A 6,293-nucleotide genomic window follows, 5' to 3' on the forward strand; every position below is an offset into this window, starting at 1 on the left:
TTTAAAAGCTTATTAGAGTTACTCAAGTTCATAATTCTTGGTCAAGAACTAGTGCGTATCTTTCAATAAGAAGTGATGTGTGCTTGGAGAAGCAAAACATGAACCTCACTGGATCTAAGAATGATTTTTGAATTTTTTTTAGATCTGTTTCGTGGAGAAGACTACTACAGAAGACTTATACTCAATTCATAGCTTAGTTTTGCAATTGACTTTTTGTGTGTCCTTTTAGAAAATAATTCTCTAGAAGTCTTCCAACTTTTCTTTATTAACAAAAAAAATATGAATAGACTTCCTTGGAAGTATTTTTGGATAACCAACTAGTTTTAAAATTGACCAAATTTTGTCAGAAATTTGACTTTCCATAGAAGATTTCTAGAGAAGTTTTCTCAACTGTCGGTGGAAGTTTTCTCACTGTCGGCGAAAGTCTGCGTAGGTGAGTTTTACAATTAATAATTAAAACTTAAACATTTAATTTTAATTAGATGAAAGTCTTCCAGATTTTATTCTGTAATTCTGGTCAAACATTTGTTATGATAGAAGACTTCCGTCGAAGTTTTTTCTCAAAAAGACAAATATGGTCGGTTGCAAAAGTAACTTACGTATACTTTTACCGACAGCGAAAAGTTTAATGTGATAGTTGAGAAGACTTTCCAGAAGTCTTTCATCGGAAGATTTCCCCAAAAGTCTTCTACGTTAGTTTTTGTAACCTTGTATTTTCAACTTCAAAATATATTTTTAACTTTTAAAGGTGTTAAGTATCTTCAAGAATATAAAGTCATGTCATTTAATGTGTCTTCTTAAATCATAAGATATACTTTTAACTTTCATGAAATTTAAAATTTAAATTTTCACTTAAAATTTAAGTTTCATGCTTAAATTTTAATTGTTCGCTTAAATTTCCGCTTATATTTTAATTTACTGCTTAAGATTTTCCGCTTAAAATTTAAGTCTAACCCGAGAAGTCTTCGAAGACTTCCGAAAAGACTTTAGTGAAAAAATTATATGTTTGAACTTATGTAATGTTTGATCTTTTGTGGATTTGACTAATTTTTCTTGAGAAGTCTTCTCCCTTAGCTTTAGTAAGATTTATCATGTGCACGAAGGCTTTAATCGTAGATATTAAAAACGCAAAGAGAGAGAAACAACTAATGGGGATATAAGTGGCTAGGTCCTGTACTCCGATATCTCACATACTCTTTGTAGGCGATAGCTTATTTTTTTGTAAGGCCTAAAAGGATGAATGTCAAACTATTTTAAGGATCTTAAAGGAATATGATGCATTATCGGGTTAGCTGATAATTTTCCTGAAATATTCCATTCAATTTGGATATAAGATTGAGATGTCCACTCGACATGATGTGCGTGATAATTTAAGGATACGGAATGTAGGCGGGATAGTATCATATTTGGAAATACCAGAGAATCTGGGAGGATTGAAAATACGGGTTTTGGGTTTTATACATGATCGTTTAAACAACATAGTTAATGGATGGACTTTTAAGTTCTTTACCAAAAGGGGGAAGAAGGTGATTATCAAATCAGTGGTTACGGCCTTACCAAATCATGTAATATCCTGCATCGCCTGCCAAAGACAGTATAAAAAAATTAACGAGTACGGTAGCACAATTTTAGGACTGCATAATTGTATAGGTTCTCTGAAGTTATGGATTTTAGGAAAATGTATATTTGTGAAAATAACATGCAGCTATGATTTGACTAAAAGTTCAATGTTCTATTTCGTAAATTCTCACGATATCCCTTGCAATATGGATTCTTAAAAGTGGCCATAATAAAAAAGGAAGAAACCTATCACCAAGAGGCCAAGACTGTTCTTACTAAAGATCATGTATTAGAAGCCTAATGTTGTATAATAGTTTTTTTTTTCAAGGTCTTAGGAAAGTGAATCAGTCCATAACAGCTTGAGAAAAAAATCAAAACACATTATTTAAGGCGGTTATATGATTTTTTTTATGTAGAATAAGTTGATATATGGTCTAGACATAAGAGATTATTGGTACAGAATGCAGAATCAATCATGAACGCAATTTTCTGTTTTTAAGTTTACAGATCTTTCACACGCAATTTTTGAATAAGAAAACAAGACAAGAAATGAGAGTGGTACTTAAAAAGTGTTGAAACGATTCTTCAACACTATTTATCCATGAGCAGAAGGGAAGCTATGGAATGGATCTCCCAATGCAGCTACATTCCCTGGACGTGAGAACACTACCTACAATGTTGTGCAAACGGATGAAGCTATTCCATCAAGTAGTATTTTTTTAGTGACACTGAGGAAAAAAGGCATGGTTACGTTTATGTTTAATGTGTTACCTGGTAGTCTTCAAGAGTAAGAGTCTTGAAACCAGCTGCACAATAGTCAAAATAATATTCCCACGTCCTTATGAACTTATCATCGAATCCAAGATACATGATTTGTCTGTTTACAAATAACAATATTTTTTATGGGATACGAGTGCAAATTTAAAGATTCCAACCATAAAAATAAAAGTTCTTAATATAGATTTTACTTTCGATTTTCCAAGAAGTTCGTCCTCCTCAACCATTATGTTTTTTTTTTTTTTTGTGTCAAGCGTCCCGATTATGCTAGTTGGAAAGTTTGATTCCCAGTAAAGGATAATCAATACTGTGTCAGAAAAGTTGCTGCCAAACTCTGAATTTAGAACGTTAGGGCGTATTATTATGACGCATTTGATTTTTTAAAATATATATTAATTTTATAATAAGGTTGAAAACATTTTAATCCAATTTGCACTCGTATGAGAGAGAGAGAGAGAGAGAGAGAGAGAGAGAGAGAGAGAGAGAGAGAGAGAGAGAGAGAGAGAGAGAGAGAGAGAGAGAGAGAGAGAGAGAGAGAGAGAGAGAGAGAGAGAGAGAGAGAGAGAGAGAGAGAGAGAGAGAGAGAGAGAGAGAGAGAGAGAGAGAGAGAGAGAGAGAGAGAGAGAGAGAGAGAGAGAGAGAGAGAGAGAGAGAGAGAGAGAGAGAGAGAGAGAGAGAGAGAGAGAGAGAGAGAGAGAGAGAGAGAGAGGTTTGTAAAATACATGTCTGTTTTTAAACTTTCAAAATATGTTATATGTAAAAGATATTATGTTTTTAATAAGTAAATTATAAAACTAAAATAATTGTTTTTAAAAATACCAAAAGTAATTGAAATTTGAAGAGAAAATACATTTATAGTAAAAAAGGACATTACACATATGTATTCACATATATCTATATTATTAAAACTGAAGTAATTTTTTTTGTTTAAGTTGATAAAAAAAAGAAATAATTTTTTGTACAGTTTGAAAACATGATTAGTAGTATAAATGAAAATCGTTTTAAAACATTGATAGCAATATAAAAAAGTATAGTATCTTTTTAGTAATTTCATTAATATAAATATATTAATTGTCTTTGCATATTTCACTAAGTCTAACAATTTCATTAATTATATTAGCGTAACAATATATCACATCATTAATTATATTATCATAATAATAATACTACAGTTTTTTATTTATTAGTTAATCAACATTAACTGTATGCCAATTATAAAATCAAAAATGTAAAATAAATGGGTGTTTCATATGATTAAACGTACAGTTTAGTTTGTTTTACTAAAACTTTTTATTTTATTTTAGTTTCAATCGGTGGAAAATTACTTAGCCAAAAACATAATTCAAAGACATGTATTTGTGAATAAAATACTAACTTAAATCAAAATAATAAAAATGTATTACACTTATTGTCACTTAATTATTCACTCTATATAATTTATTCACTAAATAAAAAATTCTTTCTATTTCACTTAATATAGCCAAACACATAGAAATAGTCATTTTTATTAGTTTATAAAATCAGTTAGGCTTGAACATTTGCTATCAGTTTAGGTACGGATTGTTCTTTTCGGATATTGTTTTTTTTTAAATCAGGCTCCTCTTAAATATTATGAATTTATGTGTTGGTTTTAAGTTGAGTCCTTCTGGGTCCGGATGAGTTCGGTTCTGATGTATAAGAACCTAAAAATATCTAAATAACAAATATATCTGAAACAGGTTCGAATATTTGTACCAAAAATAACCATATTAGCTTATTCGTTGCAGGTCTTTTGAATACAATTAGTTATATTACGATCCATCTAAAACATATAACACTAATTATGAAAAAATCAATGTATAAAAATGTAATAACCAATACCCTCGTGGGTGCGCAGAACAAATCCGGTTGAATTAGCGAGCTAAACAGATAGATGAGTTAAAATCAAGTAGGATAGGCGTAAGAATCACTGAAATCGGTCTACAAACGAGAGAGAATTTGGTCGCCCACGAGACGAGCTTCATACTGAAGACAACTGAGCATAGTGGAGGAGTTGAACACTTATTGGCGATCTGTTCGGAGATAGCGGATACAATGAGTGTCCAACCAATTGATGGATGGTGATTCTTTGTAACAAGTGGCAGAAGATATGATGGTAATGTCGATTCTTCGTGATTCTTTAGAACCGGCCATTTTAGAGGCTTATCTTATAAATTAAGATTAAAAGGTAAAAAGAAATAAATAAAAAAATGATAAGTAGTACTATTGTAAAAGCCCGGTTTCCATTTATATAACTAGCATGGTTATTTACTATTAGTTCGAGAAAAAGAGAGACAAACGTACAGGGTTGCAGACTATGAATCCAACGTCTAAATCAAACGCCATCGAGACGCATCGTTTTAGCATGGCCTCCTAAAACGGACTCCTCCTTCTCGAACAACACCACCTCCTCGATTCCATCTTCTCTTGCAAGAACGTAGGCACTTCCTAATCCACAAACTCCACCTCCGATCACCGCCACTCTCATTTTTTATTCTTTTGTTTCCTTTTCAAAATTTGTTTTTTCTGAGATTCTTGGACATACCCCGAAACTATAATGAATCAAGGAAAATCATGTAGACGAGAAAAATACCCTTTTTTTTTGGCGCAATGTGGATTTGATCTCAAGATCGGAGTTTCCAAAGCAACATTACATTCACTCAGACCCTGGTTATACTTATAAAGTGGTTGATTGATAACGTGGTTATGCAAAAGCTATAGGCGTGTCCGGGGACACTTTTTTTTAGTACTCAAATGAGTGGTTACGGGTCAATCGACAACGTGATTCTCATTCTAGCTTAATATCAAGAAGCAGGCCCCAGTGTCAATGTCAGTCTTGTAATCCCCTCCATATTATTTGTTGAGTGATTTTGGAACATGCCATTTTTACAGTTATTTTCATTAAATAAGCTAGGTGATTTGTTCACACAGGCGGATATAATTTTCTCACGAATACTTATTATTTCATACATTATTAAATTTAAAAACCCAACATAATAAATTATTATTTATGTTCTTATAAATTTAATTTAAACATCAAATTATTTATCAATATTTGTTTATTATTATTGTATTGCTTTTTTAAAAAAGAAATTCACATATTAAAAATATTTTAGAAAGTATCTTTATAATTTTTTTTGCTTTATTTTTATTTATTTATAAGATATTTTATATCCTAATTTTTTTTTATAATAGAAAACATTATTTCCAGATAATAACACAATCCCCCTATATATTAAAAGAGAAGTCTTTTTAGTGAGGTCTGGTGACGTGTCGCTTATAGGTGAAGTTTCAAAAAAAATTGTTATAATTTGATTGGTCGATTGTTTTTAATTTTTATTTATTTAAATTAGATCTAAAAATTTAAGGTAAGTCTAAAAATATTTAACATCACTTGCCATATAATCTAAAGAATATTACAAAAAACAATTTATGTCAACTAATTCTCGAAATTATAGAAAGATTAATAATGTTTTATTTATTACTTTTAATATTTATAAACTATAAAATATAATAAACAAATTTTTATAAAGATAATTACAATAGTTTTATACTCTACTTGATGAATTGTATTCGAATATAATTATATAATAACTATTTTAAATATTACAAAATCCAAACATGTTTATTAATATGATTTTTAAATTATTTATCGTTGTTTACAGAATAAATTTATCAGAATTTTAAAATTATTTATATGATGTTATAAATTATTTATAAAAATATAAATCCTACTATATATTGATTGAGAAGTCACATAAGTGATTTTTTTATTACGTGTTGATCATAAATTAACTCTTCAAATTGTTATAATTTGATTGACCGATGATTTTTAATTTTATTTATTATAATTATATCTAAAAGGAAAGGATAATTCAATTACCACTTTCCAAATAATCTACATAATATTAGAAATAATTTTTTATGGTAACTAATTG

General features: G+C 29.7%; 1 long non-coding RNA gene across 1 annotated transcript; it reads right to left on the bottom strand.

The window, feature by feature from the left end:
- Positions 1-4,581: 4,581 nt before the first annotated feature.
- On the bottom strand, positions 4,582-5,735 carry LOC125589994. Its single transcript, XR_007326185.1, has 2 exons — positions 4,949-5,735; positions 4,582-4,861 (listed from the first exon to the last, which is right to left on the bottom strand). It is a non-coding gene; the product is annotated as an uncharacterized LOC125589994 (long non-coding RNA).
- Positions 5,736-6,293: the final 558 nt, after the last annotated feature.

The sequence above is a fragment of the Brassica napus genome, chromosome C7, assembly GCF_020379485.1.
Source record: "Brassica napus cultivar Da-Ae chromosome C7, Da-Ae, whole genome shotgun sequence".
Taxonomy (NCBI): Eukaryota; Viridiplantae; Streptophyta; class Magnoliopsida; order Brassicales; family Brassicaceae; genus Brassica; species Brassica napus.